The sequence below is a fragment of the Phoca vitulina genome, unplaced genomic scaffold (assembly GCF_004348235.1).
Source record: "Phoca vitulina isolate PV1807 unplaced genomic scaffold, GSC_HSeal_1.0 scaffold27, whole genome shotgun sequence".
Lineage (NCBI taxonomy): Eukaryota > Metazoa > Chordata > Mammalia > Carnivora > Phocidae > Phoca > Phoca vitulina.
The window spans coordinates 4,886,771-4,907,467 of record NW_022589730.1 but is presented as its reverse complement, the minus strand read 5'-3'; the positions used below and the strand labels follow the sequence as shown (position 1 = coordinate 4,907,467).

At 39.9% G+C, this 20,697-nt stretch overlaps 1 long non-coding RNA gene across 1 annotated transcript; it reads right to left on the bottom strand.

Moving 5' to 3' along the window:
* Positions 1-965: 965 nt before the first annotated feature.
* Positions 966-17,908, bottom strand: LOC116643836. Its single transcript, XR_004301638.1, has 7 exons — positions 17,834-17,908; positions 17,439-17,554; positions 12,054-12,084; positions 9,983-10,824; positions 5,230-5,333; positions 4,135-4,231; positions 966-2,323 (listed from the first exon to the last, which is right to left on the bottom strand). It is a non-coding gene; the product is annotated as an uncharacterized LOC116643836 (long non-coding RNA).
* Between the last annotated feature and the right edge of the window lie 2,789 nt (positions 17,909-20,697).

Genomic DNA, 20,697 nt, shown 5'->3' with positions numbered 1-20,697 from the left:
ATACAAATTGTCATTTTGTTTTTGAAGTGTTAAATAGTGCCCTAAGTAGCAGTACTTGAATAACACCCCTATAAGAGTGAAGTTAGAATGCCTCCAAACAGGATCACTGTTAGAGTGAAGCTGGACTTTGAACAAGGTGAATGGGATCAATGAGTCTAGATAACTTCATGTTCTTTTCTTACTTTGATCCTTTGTTAATGTTGCATCAACCACAGCCTCCTCAGGGAGAAGGGGCCAGATCTGACTCCAAGCCCTGAGTAAGCCGTCTCACTCAGCAGCTGGGCCAGTGACCAGCAGGACCCAGATTCCGCTGCCAAAATATGCAGGGTTAGGGGAATGGTTGGTTCTTTCATCCGCTCTTTCATTCCACAGATAATTCTGGGAAGGCCAGCATAAGCCAAAACAGCTATTGTTACCATAAGAAAGGCCCTTAAACCCTCTCAGAGCTTTAAGAATGGAGATGGGCAACAGGATGGTACCTGGAAATGGTTTACTTCTTGTTCTCTGAAACTCTTCCCAACCCTCGCCCACCCCCACCAAGTGCTCCCAAAGCACTTGCAGTACTTTTTCTCTGGTAAGGCACTTGTGACATCACACTGTAATTATTTAATATGTTCTTATGTCCTTAAATCACTGCATACATGATGAGCTCCTTGTGGTGAGAAAAACATAAGATGAATCCTGCTGTGCCAAGTGCTCAACACAAAGCTCATCACTTAATAGGTCCTGGACATCTTTGAATGGTTCCAGATCAGTTCTTGTACCTACTCCCCGTAGGTTTCCTACACTTAAACACTTATTCTTTAAAATTATATTCTATAAAATCATTGAATAAGTGATTTCCAAAAATTGGTTGGAATTTATAATTATGATTAGTATTAATACCTAAGGAGTAATTTACCCTCTACAGGTTTTTTTTTTTTTTTGAGTGATTAACTTCAACTTTTCATTTTCCCCATCATTTTCCTTTTCCTAAATTTGTGCTAATTTCATTTGCTTCTATATGATGTTCCTAAATCAATAGTATTCTGAGAATCAGTGAATGCAAGTTCACTGGACTGGACGTCTCTCGTGTTCCACCTCCCGGGCCCACAGCCCACCTTTGCAGCCAGAGCTGCAGGACGTGGATTCACGCAGGTATAGACTGAGGACAGTGACAGCACTTCACCCCAGCCGGCCCTGCACACATCTTACTTCCTGAAAGTGTCAGGTTTGCTGGGAACGCACTCTTGACCAACAGCAAATGGGGGCCAGCAGGTGCACAATCCCTTTTACATATCGCAGGCTGATTCATTCTGGGGTACATCCTACAAGGCTTCTCGATGAATCTAGCTCTAGTTGTCCACAACAGTGACCAGCTTGGTAAAACACACTTGGATTGGCTTTCCCACCTTCCCGATTCCACTTCCATTCCCTGCTTCTGTGCCCAGGAATCACTCTCCATAGCCAGCCACCTCTGCCCATCCTTGTCTCCACTCTGCTTCCCATGAAGAACCCAGGCCAAGATGTTCCGCAAGCACAGAGCTAAATCTCACCCGAGCTCACATAGTCGGGACACAAGTTGTCCCTGCCTTCCTTTTATTTAAACAACTGCAGAGCAATTTTCCAATCAAACTCCATTATAAATATCCTTCAGGTGATTTCTCAAGCCTTTTTTCCCCCCATCCTTCCTCACGCATGTGGAGTCCCAATGTAAATTATTAATGACAAAGGGAAAAAAACTATACTGCTTTAATAAGTAAGAAAGTTGAGGCTGAGAAGAGATGAAGTATGTTTAGTAGATGACAGAGCAGCAGATCTTGCACTTTAGTGTTGGAAAAATAAAGGAAGTTGAGAATTTAAAAAAAATCCACTGGCCTTTCAATGATCCCATGGCCTGATTCCTGTCTACTAGGGGGAGGGAGAAAGGCACACCCGAGTTTCCTGCTGCATTTCTCACGGCTCAGTGTGGAAGGAACGCTCAGCAGCTCTGTCTGCCGCACCAGCACTTGGAAAAGCCCCAGGAGTTTGCATAAACTCCTCTTAGTTAGGATGACCTGAGCCCCGTCACATCTCCCAATGCATTTTCTAACGGAAACACTGACCTTGCTCTGTGTCTCCGAGACCGTGTCTCACAGGGAGAAACTAAGGCACAGGGACAAAGAAACACAGAGACAGGGTCAGATGGAGATACGAACGCTGGGTGGTGGAGCCAACGCTGTGAACCACGTCCGAATCCCAGAACAAAATGAAAAATAAAAAGCAAGAAACGCTCTCACCTTAAATGCCTCTTCAGACACTTCCCTGAGCTTCTCTGGAGCCAAGTGGGAATCGGATCAAATCTCTGAAGAAGAAAGAGCAGGCAGTGTCTCAAAACTCGAGCAGCACATCGCCCGGTGGGTGGCACGGTCAGGGGCACCCTCAGCGGCGGACATCCCACCCCAGGGCACATCCAGGCCCACAGCAGCCAGACTCTATGGGGTCCCCACGCCCCAATCCAAGAGGATTGCTGGTTATCACCAGCCAGTGCAGGAACGAGTCCCCGAAGCCTTTAGGTCAAGACTAGCCCCCTCCCGGAAAGGAAACTACACATACAGTCAATGTCTGTGTTTAAAGGACTCACGTCCCAAAGAAACTTTTAAAAGAAGGCAGTTTTACAGAAACCTGAGCATTCTTTTTGTTATTATTATTATTATTATTATTATTATTATTATTATTCCTTTCAGTAAACCTGCTGTTTTCTTCATCTTTTTTCAGAACATTGTCTTGAAACAGGGGCCATAGATGTGGATTTACTACTCACAGAAGCAATTACATAGTTGGCGTATAAGGGATGTCATGGCAATAAAGAAATGACAGGCTGATCTAATTGGCTCCCTGCTCTTTATTCTACCATTAGGTTCAAAAAAAAGAAAGAAAACCAATCCAGTCATTTCCCCACAAATCTAAGGAAAATGGGTCTACTTCAAGGCTATTATGCGTTTTCTGTCCTTTCTGGTACTTGGACTCCATAAATGGAGCTGTGTTATAAAGAATTTAGAAGAGTAAGTGATACTCTTCCTGTTTATCACCAATTTTCATGCCTGAGTTAGGAGTAAGAAAACTAGAAAGCATTCCTATGCCTTTGCGTGGTTCCCTGCTGCCACATTTACTATACAGGTATGCTTTGATGATGGTAAAAGAATTCTACATAATCTAAGTTTTTTTCCAAAATGATGATATTACAAATGTAGAGTAGTAGTTTTCAAAGTGTTTTCCATCTACTAACTCTGTTTTTAAAACCAGATACATTTTTCAAAACTATCTTTAATCTGGGACCTGATCACCAATACAGTAATCCTAATTTTCTTAATGACAAACTGTCTTTGATTTCAACACTCAGAATCTGCTATTTTAATTAATGAACAGGGAATATAAATAAGCCTGTTAATATTGATTTCCTTCACTCAAATAAATGATGGCAAAATCCACCAGCAGGAGACACCTGGAAACTAAAATTTATTGTATTTCAACATGAACCAAGCACTGTACTAAGGTAAAAGAACAACTCAGGATTTTACAGTCAATCAGGAGGAGGAGGAGGAGGAAGAGAAGAAGAAGAAGAAGAGGAAGAAGAAGAGGAAGAAGAAGAAGAAGAAGAAGAAGAAGAAGAAGAAGAAGAAAAAGAAGAAGAAGAAGAAGAAGAAGACGACGACGACGACAATCAGGTATAATGAAAATGTAATGACCATTATGTAATGGAAATTCATTTTTTAGTGCTATGAATTTCAAACCTAATTGACTTAAAATGCTTCAGCACAAATCCCAGTTGCTAATGGCCAGAGCGGGTATTTAATACTGGTGCTCAAAGAGTATCAAGAGCCTCAGTAACTTCTGTGTAATAGAAAACCTTCCAGGTGCCCCACCACCTTGGTGGCAAAAGCCAGAGTCGACACATGAGCTCTCCCACCCCGAGGCTGAGGAACGACCCTCCGTTCAGGGAAAGACACCACCCTGAACAGATGGAGAGTCATTCTTGTGGAAGAAACCATCATAGACCAACTGGTATTCAAGCTCCGATGCAAGCAAGTAATTATTCAGGAATATAATTGCTGTGAACAAAGGGAAGATTAATAGAGAACAAGGAGCTGAAATGATGAAGAAAAATCAACCAACCTAGGATGAAAATGGATGGTCTTCTCTAGCTTCAGAGTTGAGAGGAACAGGAAATTAACATCAGAGCCCCATGACAGTTGAAGCCTCTTCAGAGCACCTACAACACACCAGTGGTTTTGTAAGAGATGCTAAGATATGTACATAAGCACACACTCAGACAAGTGCATTTAGCTAGTCATGCCTGGGTTAACCGAGTAAATGTCTGTCTCTCTAATCCCACAGTAGGGGTTCAGTCCACCTCAGTAATGTTTTGGTCATCTTTACAATACCCCAAGTGAAAGAATCTCCTTCAGTCTCTGTTTTAGCCATCTTTATGAACTTCACAAACACAGATTAATATTAGTAATAAAGGTTCTTTTTTTTTAAGAGAGAGAGCTCAAGTGTTGGGGGGGGCAGAGGGAGAGAGATAATCTTAAGCAGGTTCCACGCGCAGCACAGAGCCCGACATGGGGCTCACTGTCACGACCCTGAGATCATGATCTGAGCTGAAATCAAGAGTCAGATGCTTAACCGACAGAGCCCACCCAGGCGCCCCAGTAATAAAGGTTCTAATAAATGGCACCTTCTTAACAAATTTCAATGTAAAGACTTATTTCATTCATGAAGGTCTCACCACATATATAGGAAAAAAGAAAAATCTAAATTAGTATGTGGTTACAAAGATTTGACTTGGAAAAACTCAAGCTGTGGGCACATCTCTGCTTAAAGTCGGGAAGTAGAAACTGAGGGTTCCCTGAAATCCCTTCAAGCTGCATTAGAGTCTTACAGCAGTGGAGGATTCCTTGTCCAGATCCTTCACCGCCTTTTTCTGTCACTTTCAGGAGCTCACAAGCCTCCCTCCAAAACCTGGTGAGCAAGTATCAGTAAACATTTATAATACTACAATCCACTTGTACCTATGATAGGAAATGTGTGACCAACAGTCATTCCTCATACTAATAATCTAAAACTGTAGAATATTATGGGATTGCTGTCACAGTTTTAACTAAATCCGAGAAAGCACACAATATTATACCATTTTCTTCCTGAGGGGTTATTGGTTTTCTGAAGGGCAGCTGGTGCCTTTGAACACTCACAAAATAAATGACAGAGTACCTCTGATGCCATTCCGGTGATTTGTCCCTTTGTCCTGTGATGCATGTATTCACAAGATAGCAGCCCCAGGAAACCCACAAGCACCGACTGGGGAGTAGATGTTGCTGCCATCAGCAAGGGGAGAATAAAACATACAAATATGAATGTCAAAACCCTAAGAAATAGGGCATTACCAGATTCATTATGCTTCCTGACCAAGGGCTTCTGTCAAAAAATGAATTCAATATTGATAACCATGTTCAAACAGGAAAGCATTTTCAGAAGCGACAGGTTAATTTTTTTTTTTAACCAGAGCCGGTATTGTGCAAATATCAGAATATCAGAGGTCTCCGTGGTTGAATACCTGCAATCATGCCCAGAAGGATGTGGGTTCTTTCTGTTTTTGTTCATTTGGGGGAGTTTTGTTTGCTAGATATATAAATTGAACATAATCATGATAAAAATTTTTAGCAATACATGGAAGTTTAAATAAGTACAGTCACCTAAAATATCACTGTCCTAAAAGAACCACCATTAACATTTGGTGAACATATTTCACACATCTTTCTATAAACACACACATGCACGCACACAGGTGCACACAAATGGAATTGTATCATATACGATGATTTTACCTGTATTGCCCCCCTTACCCCAAACTAAGCGGTTTATATCTTAAGCAAAAGACAGAACATGCTTTGCAAATGTTTTTCTAAGCCATCATCTGTTTATGTTGTTTATGTAGTATCTTTATTTTATAGCTTCTGGATTTCTTGTCTTCCTTAGAAAGGCATTCTCAATTCCCAGTCATCTAAATCATCTTTTAAGATGTGGGGTTTTTTCCACTTAGCTTTTAAATTCATCTGAGATTTTGTATTTTGGGGTATGAGGTAAGAGTCTAATTTTATTTTCTTCTTGATAAATTTCCATTTGTGCTAGCAACATTTATTAAAGAAATATATAACAATTAAATTGAAACACTAACTTTTCCCATATTAAATTCTCATATATCTGAAATCTGTTTATGATTCTTTTATTTTAGAAACAACTTTTATTCTATTTGGGACTGTGTATTACCTTTTGATATCTGCCATTATTTTCTTGTTCATTCTCAGGTATTTGTCTTCTATAGGGAATTTTGATCTAATTTAAAATGTGATCTATTTAGGATTTAATTATCCATAATATGTAGATTTTAGAGGAATTTATTAATAATTTTAGTAATTAAATATTTCCATCCATGGTCAGGTATATCCTTGTGTTAGTTGAAAAAAACATTTTTTAATCCCTCAAAAAATCGTGTAATTATTTTTAATGTAGATTCCTTATTAAAGTCATTCCTGAATATTTCATAACTTTTGTTGTTATTGTAAATTAAGTTTTCCACATTTCTGTCTTTAGCTGCTAATTGCTAACAATTAAGAAACTATTGATTTTTATATGTTAATCTTATATTTATCTTTTAAAGTCAAGCCTTCTGGGTTTTCCTTTTATAAAATTGTATCTCCAGGCAAATAAAATGTTTTGCTTTTTCTTCCCATTATTCAAGAAGCAGGAGTGACCCTGATACTCATTCTAGGGTATCCCCCTTCTGCCAGCAAGCCAAGCCCCACTCAGACTCAGCTGAGCCCTTCTCCCTCTGGCTGAGGTCACTGTATCACCTCATGGCCACCAAGGTCCACACCTTCACCAAGATCTGCAGGTGCAAGGCAACTTGCTTTCCCAGAAGCTCCTGATAATACCTATCACTGCACACCCAGGCTGCTTGGTTTCAGCCTTTGTCACCTTCCACAGACAAAGCTCCTCTCTCATGTTCATCCTCTAGGAAGAGAGACTGACAGAGGAGTGGCATCCTTCTAGGAGACTGGAACACAAGCCATGTTCGGAAACACCCAGACCCATCTCAGCTCTCCGGGATGACTAACTGGGGGACTCACACAGCTTTCTCTTACAAACTCTGGTCTTTGAATTTTCCCTTTTATCAGTAAAACCTATTCCTTAACCAGTACCCTGGGACACTGTGGAATTCACCCTGACCTCCTCCATGACAGGAGGCAGCCCAGAAGGGATCCTTCTGTGACGATGCTTTATTTTCCAACCTTTATAGCAGCTGTTTCGTTTTTTTCCCCTGTGAAATTTAGTAGAATCTGCAAAATAATTTGAGTGATTTTGTTTTCATTTATTTATTCATTTTCAATTATTCATTAAAAAATAATTTTGTCTCTGTTTAGAAATCACTCTATGATTTTACATTTTAGTTATTGACAGTAATTTTTGAAAAGAAATTTCAATAGGTGATGGGGATGAAGGAGTGCACCTGTGATGAGCATGCGGTGATGTATGGAATTGTGGAATCATCGTATCACACACCTGACACAAATATAACACTGTACGCTAACTATACTGGAGTTAAAATAAAATTTTAAAAAAGAAAGAATAAAAGAAATTTCAATATATGTAAGTAGTTTCTATTTATTTGTACCTTTGTGTTTTATTTTATCAATGCAACAGAAGTTAACAAGTATTTTTACTGTATTATATCAAATACTTTTGATGCCTGTGGACATGACCATATTGGTTTTCTCCTCCATGGTTTGATGTATTATGTTGATATAGTTCCTGATATTGAACTTCCCTTGTTTTCCTTGAATAGACCTGACTTGGTCAATATATTTTTCTTTTTATTCTGTTTGTTAACATTTTATTTAAAATGTTCATATCTCTACTCATGAGTGACATTGATCTATATTATTTTCTTTGTACTGCCTCTACCTGTTTTCGTATTTAATTTTTACAGGCTTCAAAAAATGAGTTGGGATCTTCCCACCTTCACATATAATCTGAGTTAATGTAAATGACTTGGGAATTATCTTTCCTTTAAGTGTTATATAGAACTTGGATATGAAACTATCAATTCTTGGGTCTTTTTTAATAATAGATTTTAATCCTATTTCTAATGTCTTTTTGAATTTCCTGTCTTCATTCCAATTTCAGTAATTTATGGTTCACTATAAAATCATCAATTTCCTCTAGTTTCCAAATTTGAGGCCAAGGAGTACACATAGCAATCTCACAATTATCTTCATTTCTTCTATTTCTCTTTCCCATTTCTAAGTCTTGTATAATTTTTGTTTTTTTCCTTAGAGGGCTTACATATTTATTGGGCTTTTCAAAAGATAAGATACTTTTCATTTATTTATCTTTAGTACATATATTCACATATATTTCAACTTTTAGTTTTGTTAATTCTGTTTTCCAACTTTCTTAACTTTGTTCTATTATAATTTCTCAAATGAGCATAAATTCCTATGTTCTTGGCCTGTACTCTTATTAATCAAGGCACTGAGAACCAACTTTCACTGATCCTATATATTTTTGTGTGACACTTGATCCTTTTCATTCTTTCTTAGATTTCTCCATTGATCTCATATTAAGACTGTTTCATATTTTTGTTATCAATTCATAATTTCATTTATTATTATCAGAGAATGTGTCCTATAAAGTATCCTGGTTATTTTGCTAAGGTTTTCCTCATGGTCAGGGCATGACCAATTTTTTAATATTTCACTAAATATAAAGAAGAAAAAAAACTATATTATTAATCCAAAAATATAAATTACATATTCAAATTTGTTTATTATGTTATTCAATTTCTTTCTGCTGTTAACGAGCTGGTGTGTATAAAGTCATGACATTTTTTTTAATGAGTGGGTGTTTTGTGACTGTAAGATGTCAGTCACTCTGTTACATCGAGTGCTTACATTTCACCTTGTCTAATAATGTGGTCATTCTCACTCTCCTTCTGTTTCCATTGTTGTCCAAGAACTATTTTCTCATCCTTTTATTTCTAATTTTGGCTTTATACCTTCCATTGTATTAATTTTACTTTCTGGTTTCCCTTTTTCTTTTTCCTCTGTCACTAGTTTGGTCAAGTAAACACTCATGTCCCTATTGATTATTATTTATGTAAAATGTACTCCTGTCCTCTGACACTTTCCCATGAGTGACCTCTCATAAAACTCACTATCAAACACACATTTGTTTTGTGTTGTACGAAAACCAGCCATCGGGGATTTCCCTCCACCAGGCATTCTATCCTCCCTTCTTCTTCTTCCGCCCTTGCCCCTGTGGCTATGTCAGAGGAAATCTTTGGGATATTTTTGCTCTCTCCTCCCCTAAATGAGAACCTTCACTGATTCTTTGCCTTCCTGTACCATCACTCCCAACACTGACTTCAAGGTTCTAATGATGTAATTTAATACTTTTAATGCTTTTGTTTCTGGACTGTTAGATTTTCTTTTTAAATCTTGAATGTAATTATTTATTTTTAATTCAATTTTATTTTATTTTAAATTCCAGTATAGTTACCATACAGAGTTATATTAGATTCAGGTGTACAATCTAGTGATTCAATACTTCATACATCACCCAGCGCTTATCACAAGTGCACTCCTTCATCCCGGTCACCTGTTTCCCCCCTCCCCCCACCCACCTCCCCACTGGTGACCATCAGTGTGTTCTCTAGAGTCGAGAGTCCGTTTCTTGGTTTGTCTCTCTCTCTTTTATCATTTCCTTTGCTTGTAGATTTTTAATAAGAACTGTAGGATTATTCTTGCTAACTTCTGCTTCCTCCTCCTTTCAATCCTCTCCCACATGAAGTGCCTGTCGTGGTTCACTTATTGTTTAGCTAGAGTCTGTTTTTGTGCATGGTCTACAGATGGGGTTTATGGATGATACAATCTCTGAATCCTGAATATGTGTAAATTTCACTCACCCTAGCAGTTGATGGTATCTTTGCTGCGTAGAGGGATCCTGGAAGAGGAGCTTCTTCTTGGAAGTCTATACATATTATCTGAGGAAATTTCAGAGCTACAGATGAGCCATTTCTAACCTTTCAGTTTTTCCCTCATAGGTAACCTGTTCATTCTTTCTTAGAATGTGAAGGTTTTTCTCTTTGTTCCTGAGCATCAGAAAGCTAACTGGAAAATGTCCATGTGTGTTCTGTACATCAGTCTTGGATGAACCTCAGGAACACATTTAACTCTGCAGACTCAAGTCCTACTTAACTCAGGGAAATATTCTGCTATTATTTGCTCAATTATTGCACTTCCTCCAGGTCTTTCCACAACAGATGTTTTTTGTGTGTTACATTGCTGGATCTGTCCTCTTCAGCTCTCTTTATATTTTTTCTGTGTTTTGAGATATTCCTTCCTTAGTCTTCTCAGCACTAATTCTGTCCTCACCAGTATTTTTTCTTTAATATCACACTTTTAGTTCTGAAAATCTGTGTGCCATAATAAATCTCCTTATATGCTCTAATTATTTTCGTCATTTCACTTGTCATCAATTCTTTCTTTCCCTGCTTGTTTGTCACTTTGTCTGTTTTTACCCACTCAGTGGGGCTCAGATAAAGCTGTTGAGAGACTTCAAGTGACAGCAATTACTCCTATAACAGAGTGAATGCCTGTATGTGTGCACGTGGGCATGCACGCATGTGTGTGCAGAAATCCAGGTCTTCCCCAGTCAGTTGGCAGAGTTCCAGCAGGGAAGCTGAAGTCCTTTGTCCATGGTACCAGGAAGAAACATCTCCCCTCCTTGCTCTCCTTAGTCTCCAGCCTAGAGAAGAGTAAATGGAATAGACTTGGCCCACACACTCAATAATTCTGCTTTCTAAAAGTGTAGCAGAAGGGCGCCTCAGTGGCTCAGTCAGTTAGGCATCTGACTCTTGATTTCAGTTCAGGTCATGATCTCAGGGTCATGAGATCAAGCCCAGGGTCATGGGCTCTGCGCTCACTGCAGAGTCTGTTTGAGATTCTTTTTCCCTTTGCTCCTCCCCCTGCTCTCTCTCTCTCTCTCTAATAAGTAAATCTTTAAAAAATTAAAAAGTAAAAAATAAAAGTGCAGCAGATCTCTTTAGGGATTCTTGGACATAGGAAAGTTCTAGTCATCTTCTGAGAAATTCATAGATCCTTAAAAGCTAAGATTTCCCCATGATCCACCAAATTCCCACTCCAGTGATCTCTGCTTTTTAAACTCCAGACCCCACTCCAGTGATCTCTGCCACCAAAATGGGACTGTCTAGGCCCTGGCACAGCCTGAGCCTCACTCATATCTTTTGGGTCACTCCTTCTGATAAACCCCACCACTATTTGGCTCGGAAAAGGTGGTCAATTGTGAATAGTTAGGAAAGGAGGGCATTAGGATACATTCAAACTTCCATCTTCCCAGAATATTGACAGTGTGTGCTTCTACAAGCCCTGGTGTACAGTTAGAGACAGATCAGGAATTAGAGCAAAAACACAAAAGGTCCCAGAAAGGTAGTACATACATGTTGAACTATAGGGAGAATATTATAAAAGGGAGGGCAAACATAAAGATAAAACCTTTATGATTTACCCAGAGCAATTAGGGAAGAAATGTTTTAAATTACATAAATAAATTTTAAAAACCTCTGTAGACTTTGCATTGTCCCATCTGTTTATTCTCCACTAAGCCATTGTGAATATCTGAAATATGGCAGAGCTATTTCATATATATATATATGTATGTATGTATGTATGATATATATATATCAAGCCTCAAATCTGTCATGTATTTTATTCAGTGCTTTTAATATTACAGGTGGTTTTTAATTTAGACCTACAATGTCACTTAATTTCCTGAAAGGCTAAAATTTGGCTAATAATTGTTAGCAGAACACTTCTAAGTTATCTAAATCACAAGAAGACAGAAAAATCAGGAATATTGTCAGAATGTTTGTTTTTGCTAAGAGACCTCATTTCACCCCTTAATTCCATCCATCATGTCTAAGTGCTTTTTTATGAGACAGAAGAGTCAACATTTACCTGGAGCTGAAGAACACCCTTTGATTTTCATCTGGAATTGAAAGAGAAGTCATTTGTCATGAAGAATAATTGAAAAATTAATCAATTCAAGATTCCTCACATTTTTTAAGGTTTGAGCTGACATTTTTCCTTCACATCTATGGAATAAAACCCTAATTATACTGGTTGCAAATGATATTTTATGAATTTTAATCAAAAATTCAACCCTAGAAGACAACAGCTTATAATAAAAGTGACCTGTCCCAGTTTCCATTATTATTTTGATGAGAGCTGCCTTTCAGCCCATAGGAATCAAATAGCCAGAAAGCTTTTTTTCTGATGTTCATTTAAATTTTAAAAAACTGAGAACATTTTCATTGTTCACAATAAAACAGGGTTCCTCTCTTGACTAGAAAAGAAATCCAAGGGCATTCAGCAGAAACCAGAGCAGAACAATGTGGTCGCCTGAACTTAACAGAATATCAATAGATTCAGGCAGAGTAGGAGAAAGTGTGGACAGCCAAGTAAGGAGCTGAGGAGGTCAAGAATATAATGTAACTAAAATATCAGTGGCTTGACCAGTGTGCTAGGAGTCCTGATCAAGAGTGGAAGCAAAATGGCTTGCAACTAGGTTGAGCACCAAAGCCCAAGAAAAAGCTGACCAGGCAGTCAATGGGGTGAGCACCACGGACAGCTCCAACTGACCTCTCCTTTCAGGCCTGCTATCTTGGCCTGACCACCAGCAAAGCCTGAGAATTCTTTCTGAGGCCTCTTAGGAGCAAGTATTAGTCCACAATGAAGGACCTATGCCTCATGCACAAAGAGTCCTCAGTTGACAAGTTGGGTGGCTGATTTCTAGCCCAAGAGTTGATGCCAGGGTTCTGTCCCTGTCTAGGGTTATGTCTTGGGTCTCTGTGAAGCTCCAGCTCTTTTTCCTTTATTTAAACAACAAAGGAGACCATCCAAATATGTTCTGCATATTTGAATGCACAGAAAATTCTGATAAATTCCAGAAAGTATAGGAAATTGAAGGAATCACAATTATAAACAACATATATCAAAGCTCTTTTCCTCCTTTAAAATATGGGCTCTGTGACAAATGGGTGTTTTCTTCCCAGTCATCATGACCCAAGGCCTTTGTAACAGCATGCCTCTGTGTAAAGAACCAACAGACTGCAATGTGTGAGAGGGACAAGAGCCTTAGGAAACCCACATGGCTGTGCTGGGAGGTGTTAGACCCTGGTTATCGCCCCCATACCCTAATCTGCTGAAACTCCAAGGCCTTGCTTGCTTCATCTCATCTATCTCAAGACCAAGAGCCAGCCATGACTAAGCCTGGTAATGTTTAGGATACCATGCCACTGGGGGTCCTGCCCTAAGCCCTTTATTCTGTATGGTGAGGTAAGCATTCATCACTTCCCAGATAGCACCATAGTGCAGTGTTTGTACATGCTCTTGCCTCTGTATGAATAACCCCTTCCTCAACCTCCTCCCCATCCATCCCTGGCTGACTCTTATCGGTATAGAAGCCATTTCCCCCAGGGAGTCTGTCTTGGTGAGTGCCCCCTTATGTGTTCCTCATCTGAATATAGGGTAGCATTTATTATATATAGTATGTAATTGTTCTTTTAATGGTCAACCTGTCCCACTAGACTGTAAAGTCTTTTTTTTTTTTTTTTTTTTTTAAAGATTTTATTTATTTATTTGAGACAGAGAGAATGAGAGAGAGAGAGCACATCAGAGGGGGGAGGGTCAGAGGGAGAAGCAGGCTCCCCGCCGAGCAGGGAGCCCGATGCGGGACTCGATCCCGGGACTCCAGGACCATGACCTGAGCCGAAGGCAGTCGCTTAACCAACTGAGCCACCCAGGCGCCCTAGACTGTAAAGTCTTTGAAAGTGAGAATTATACCTCTTCTGAGTACCTTCCATTGTACCTGGCTAATAAGTACTTACATTTATTGAAGGAATGAACCTTTTCTGTCTACCTCAAATAGTCTTCCCTTCTAAGATAGTCATAATATCATTATTTTTCATATCCTGTCAATAGTCCACAGGCAGAAAATGGCAATGATTTTGACTTCAAGTTAGAGTTGAAGTGGGACTTTGGGGGTGTGACTTTAGTAGATAAAACACATTTGTTGCTGTGGTAGTTGGATGCCATCATAATGAGGATTTCTCTGCTTATAGCACATTGTATTGCTGTAAAAGTTCATATCCCAAATCTATTCCTTCATATCACCTTGACCCTCTAAGTGTTCTCACAAAGGCCCTGTACCTTAGGCAAAGCCAAGAAAGCTCTGAAAAATCTCTAATGGATCTTTCAGGAAGCATTCACTTTGGAAAGGTGATGTTTTGTGTACCATAAGGGTTTTTTTTTTTTTTTTTAATAAAAAACTTTTCATTTGAGATTTATTGTGACATAAATTATTGTCCTCAATTGTAGGTTATTTGTTACCTAAAGCACACTATTAGATTAAATGGTTCAGCAAGAGCCTCCATGATGTACAGTTGACCCTGGGACAAATGTAGGGGTTACAGGCAACCCTTCCGCAGTCAAAAATTTGCATATAACTTTTGACTTCCTGAAAACTTAACTACTAATAGCTTACTGTTGACCAGAAGCCTTACCAATAATATATACAGTAGATTAACACATATTTTGTATGTTATATGTATTATATGTTGTATTCTTACAATAAAGTAAGCTGGAGGAAAGAAATGTTAAGAAAATCACACAATACTCTATTTATAGAAAAAAATCCCCATATAAGTGGACCTGCGTAGTTCAAACTTGTGTTGTTCTAGGGTCAACTGTCCTGTATTATCTCATTCATCCAAGGACTTATTTCAATCTTTAGCTCACTTGTGAGTGTAGATAGTACTTCTGAGAAACTTTGTGATACAGACATCACAAATCCCTAGATCGTCTGAGACTTCCCTCTTCAGCCTCAAAGCCATCCTCAGAGCCTAACAAGCCTTCTGGGATGTGTCCACACACAAGTTTTAAACAGAGAAAACTGGGGCGCTTGGGTGGCTCAGTCGGTTAAGCGTCTGCCTTCAGTCAGGTCATGATCCCGGGGTCCTGGGATGGAGCCCCATGTCAGGCTCCCTGCTCGGTGGGGAGCCTGCTTCTCCTTTTCCCTCTGCTGCTCTCTGCTACTGTATTCCCTCTCTCTCTCTCAAATTAATAAGTAATCTTTAAAAAAAAAAACAGAGAAAACTAAGTGACACATTGTGGATTCTGAATTCTGCTGGGGAGTTTCTTTAGATTGTAAGTGGGGATGACTAGAAAAGCTAGGAATTGGGATGAGAGAGAAGAGGGCACCCACCAAGTGCAGATAGTTGTAGTCATGATAGGCTTCACTGAGAATTATCCTCGCCATAAACACAAGCCCAAAATTAGATAAAACTGAATGAATAGTAAATTTAAAATGATGCCTATATATCCTTAATACTAAAGTTTCTACAAGCGTGAATCAAAGTCCTTTCTTTCCCGAATTGTCTGAGAAAAAGAGCCTCAGTATTAGAATGAGTTTGCTGCCTGCAAAGAACCACTTTGTTAAACCAATTATCAGCCTTTGGGGGGCTTCTGTAATACTTAGAGTCTCATTAAGCAGTAACACCTAGGCTTGTCTGACCTATTTTTTGTACTTTTCACAAAAAGATGATATATAATAAAGCGAGAACTTAGAGCCCAAATGTACCAATGGTTGACCTATCCTTCTGGGGATGTCTCAGAGGAACATCAGGCCTGTGCCCTGTGCCCCCAACACGTCATCGTCAATCCAGCCCTGCTCTCCATTCAAGTCTGCCTTCCTTGGAGCCAGTGTGCTCTCCAAAATGCAAATCCGGCCGTACTACCCCCATGAGGACCATGGCTCCTCAGACAAAGACATGCCCTCCATTCTTGGCATCTGCCCCCTGCCCTTCAGCTTCACCTCCTCCTGGCTCTGTTTGCTCTTTGCACTTCCCCCCATCCACACATGGACCTCTCTCAGCGTGGGTGCTCTCACAGACTCAGCGTGAGGCCGAATCCAATCCATTCCCTGATTCCTGGCTTAATCAGTCTCATCAGACAACCTGCCCTGCCCTTCCTGACTCAGCCAAACAGCCCTGTTGTAGGTCTCATGAAATCATATGCTCTCTCTGATGCTCTTGTCACACTTATAATTTTACTTATGTATTTATGTGGCTGTTTGATTGCCTCACCAATTAAACAATAAACCTCATGGGGATCAGGGACCATATTTTTGCTGTTCATCACTGAACGCCCAACACCTAACATTGCCTGGAACACAGTAGGTGCTCAGTGAATGCGTCTCCAATTTAAAAAAAAAGGAGAAAACAGAGAAGGAGGAGGACAGGGAGGGAGAGAGAGAAAGAGAAGGGAAAGAAGACACCAGATTTACAGAAAATAAACCAATATGCGCTAGTATTCAATGAAACTGGAATTTAGGGTGAAACTGATGGTGTTGGAGGGAAGCCTCAATATTCCAAGTCTGTTGTCTATTCACTGACCCCACGGGTGATCAACCCTCTTGGGAGTCAGGGCGCTGCTTCCTTGGAGGTCCTTCTACAAAGGAAGAAGGAGTTACATCCCCGCCTCAATGCTATGTCAAATATGAGCAGTGGGGTTGCCAGTGAACCCTCTGAAGTGGGCCCTCCTGCATTTCTGAGCAAGGAGGTGGGTGCCGTTCACAGCCCAGAAGCTCCACTCTAGGGAACAGATCACTTCCAAGTGGGTCGTCATAGGAAGTCCATCAGTTTTTGGCAACACACTCTTCCCAGCTGGTTCTCCCAGTCCCCCTCCACCTTCAGTGTTGACGCTTAATGCTTCAGTGATCAGTCTCCCAATCAGTGTTAATGACCACTTTCATGGAGTATCTAGCCACCTCCGGAAACCAGAGGCAGTAAGGGACACCGACTTAGACGAGAACCCGTTCCGTCATCAGTAAGCCATGGGAAAGAAGAGACATGCTCAGCTGTGTGATAGCATACCAAGTAACTGTAAGGAAAAGTAATTATTTGCACATAAATCTCTTAGGGCTGCGCCAGGCACACAGTAAGTGTTCAGTACATTTACGTACAAGGCCTTCAGAAATTCCATCTCTGAGAAAGTTGTGGCCTTCTTGGAAGGAGTTTGAATTCTCTTCTCAGCTCTGGTGGAACACTGCCCACAACATGCTACTTGAATGAAAGCACCCCTTCTGTGTTCTAGTTGTCCCGCAGGAGGAAAGCAGCTGCACCCTACATAGCCACGCCTCCTTCCACGTGCTGACTGGGGCAGAGACCCCAGCAGCCAGTCAGCGACTTCTGCTATTTCTGAATCTCTGCCTGAGGTTGGAGACAGTGTCTGCTCAGGTTCCTGGGTGCTCCTGATGTGTGTGCCGTGATGGGGAGTACTCACCCATTCTCGCTGGGTCTCCTTCCCTGTCCGATGGCACGTCCACCCCCGCGGGCAGATGTCCTGCCACCATCATTTCATCCCAGCACTTCCAGCCGTACCCACAGGACCTGGAATGACTGTATCAGTGAATAAAAATATTAGGAGGGTTTCTGTCTCCCAGATGTCTTCATTTAGTGTCCACATGTTTTACAACGTCTGCTTCCAGGACCAACTTCCTCGAGGCTTTTCTGACAGACTGACGCACTAAACTTTCAAGACCTAACAAACTCCAGGTTTCATCAATTTGAGCTAAAAAATAAAATAAAATAATAATAACGTCTCATGCATGGCCCTTGCTTCCATGGCTCTTCTGCTCATCTGCCCCGCTCATCTCAGCATTTGGCCCAGGCTCTTACCTCTGGTCTCAAGCTGAAAACGTGTGCAGCCAATTGGACTCGTCCTTGCTGGTGAAGACTTTCTTTTACTTGCCTCTAAACGTGAAGAGAGGGTGTAGATACAAAGTTAGAAAAGCAGAGAAAAGAATCAAGGGGTTTTTATTCTTAAATAACTAAAAAGAAATTTATAAATGTTAAGATACTTTCAAAATAGTTCTCTCGTCCTTGTGATCAAGTCTCTATAATCACCAGGAGACATTATGGATTTAAATAGGTTTAGATGAGTCAATAAATGAGAAACTTTACTCCTAAATAATACCTCTCCACAAACAGAAATAAGATATGAAGGGACAAATATTATGTGGCATTGAAGTATCAGGTTGTACACATTCATTTTGTATAAAATAAAAACTATTTGTAACAAGGGAGAAATTGTTCCTTAAGGGTTGTCCTATGGAAGAAGGATCTGAAGCAACTGATATTTTAAAGCCCAGTGTAAACAAAACAAAAAGAAAACAGAGCAAGTTCCTACCTAAACACAGACAATAAGGCACAAGCCCATGAAAGGATATTTACAATTACTTGTACTATGTAAAGCCACGGGTTAAATATTCAGAGTATAAACTGAGTTAAAGTGTACTTTGATAGAAGCCATACCTTACAAAGCTCATTCTATTGCTAACTAGCAACAGACTCATTATTATACATCCACAAGAGATGTAGAAACACACAAAAACGGGGTGGTGGGGTGGTGGTGGCAGACAAGATTTATTTGGGAAGCATTCTGAAACAGTGAACAACAGCCAAAAAGTGAGACCAAAAAATGCACAAGTATCATCACAGAAAACAGCAGTGAACAGAAAACCTGAGCAATGGATGGGGTCGGTGCCCAGGGGAAATAAAGCTGTGTGTTCAAAACTCAGAAGGTCAGATCGAGATTGTAAAGCCAAGTTTGTATTAAAAATAGTCTCTTAGGACATTTATTCTTTTTTAAAAAAGATTTTATTTATTTATTTGACAGAGAGAGAAACAGCAAGAGAAGGAACACAAGCAGGGGGAGTGGGAGAGGGAGAAGCAGGCTTCCCACCGAGCAGGCAGCCTGCTGTGGGGCTCGATCCCAGGACCCTGGGACCATGACCTGAGCCGAAGGCAGACGCTTAATGACTGAGCCACCCAGGCGCCCCTCGGGCCATTTATTCTTACCCATATAGTTTATATATACATCCATGTGAGTATTAGATCATAACGATATGTACACCACTTTGGTAGATGGGAACTTAACTGTTAAAAATCACAGGACAAGTTAGAGGAAAATGCATTTGAAATAGTGTCACTAGTAGCTGTTGGAGACTTCAATACCCCAATATTGGATGGAGTAATGGAGAGTGGATAGAATAATAGGCAGATGACTGACAAGGAAACTGAAGATTTGAACCGCACCGTCAACCGACCACGTCTCACATATCTGTACAGCACTGCTCACAGCAACCCACTGATACGCTTTCTCCTCCAAGGCACCTGGACCTTCTCCAGGGCAAACCACATGTGAGGCCATAAAACAATCCCCCCCAGATTTAAAGGGTTGAAATTACATAAACTATGTCCTCTGACCACAATAGAATATAATTAGAAATGAATACAAGATTTTTGGGAAAGTTACAAATACATGAAAATTAAACACTTTCTCTTTGCAGCAATGGAAATATTCAAACACTGATTGTGGTGACTGTTGCATAACTCTGTAAATACACTGAAAACCACTGAATTGTAGACGTGAAATGGATGAGCTGCCGGCCATGTGAATGATCACTCAAAAAAGCTGTTGATTAAAAAAGAATATCTACTTCAACACACACACACACACACACACACACACACACACACACACACACACACCCCTATAGTAATTTAGGTAAATATATAAAAAGGAACTTTTATAAAATAAAAAAGTTGGAAAAATTGATTTGCTCCAAAATATGCTGTTAGTGAGCTCCTTTGTACATTCAAAATAATTCTATTCACATAATATTTCATAACATTTCTGTGACCGATACGCATGTCCTAAATGTTCCAAGGCGTTTTGTTAAGATTATGGAAATCTTAAAAAAGATTCATTCCCGTCCGAGTTAATTTCATTTATTCCTTCCCTCGTCCAACAGCAGGATAAAAAAAAATCCTCTAAACATTGCTGTGACTCAGAAGAGGGGCCCCAATAACTTGAAAAAAAAGAAGAAATTATTCTTAAGTACATAGTGAAGACTTTTTCTACATCTCAGAAACTCTTAATCTGTGAGCCTGTTATTATTTAGTTACGGTAGTAATAACACAGCAAATTAAAGCATCATTTTTACATTTTCTCCTATCAGTGTTTTTAAGATTATCATAAAATTTAAGCAGAAATCTCTGCACAAATAAAATCTAAAGAGCAATGTCTAATCTCTTCCAAAAAGGGGGCTCAATACACACCAAGCTGTTTCCACTTAAAATCCTTTAAAATACCAATGAGGACAGACAGAAAGCATCTAACCATAACAATATAAGAGCTGCCATTTATTGAACACTTTCTGCTGGGCAGGCACTAAGCTCCCGTTTTTCACTTATTATCTCATTTAACCTTCAGGGCAACTTTACAAAGTCTGTATTATTAACGTCCCTACTTTCCAGATGAAGGAACTGGAAGAGAGGTAAAACAGTTTGTCCAAGGCCAACACTTTGGTCAGGATCAAAAGCAGGTCTTTCTGGAAGGCAGGCAGCCCATACTGATAAAGTTGCACCGGGGAGTGAAATATTGAAATTGTGTTGCCCTGTTTGATAAATAACCACTTCCTATGCTCTCCCCAGTCCTCTATCTCCACAGTTTCCCCTTCCCACTGCCCTAGCCACCC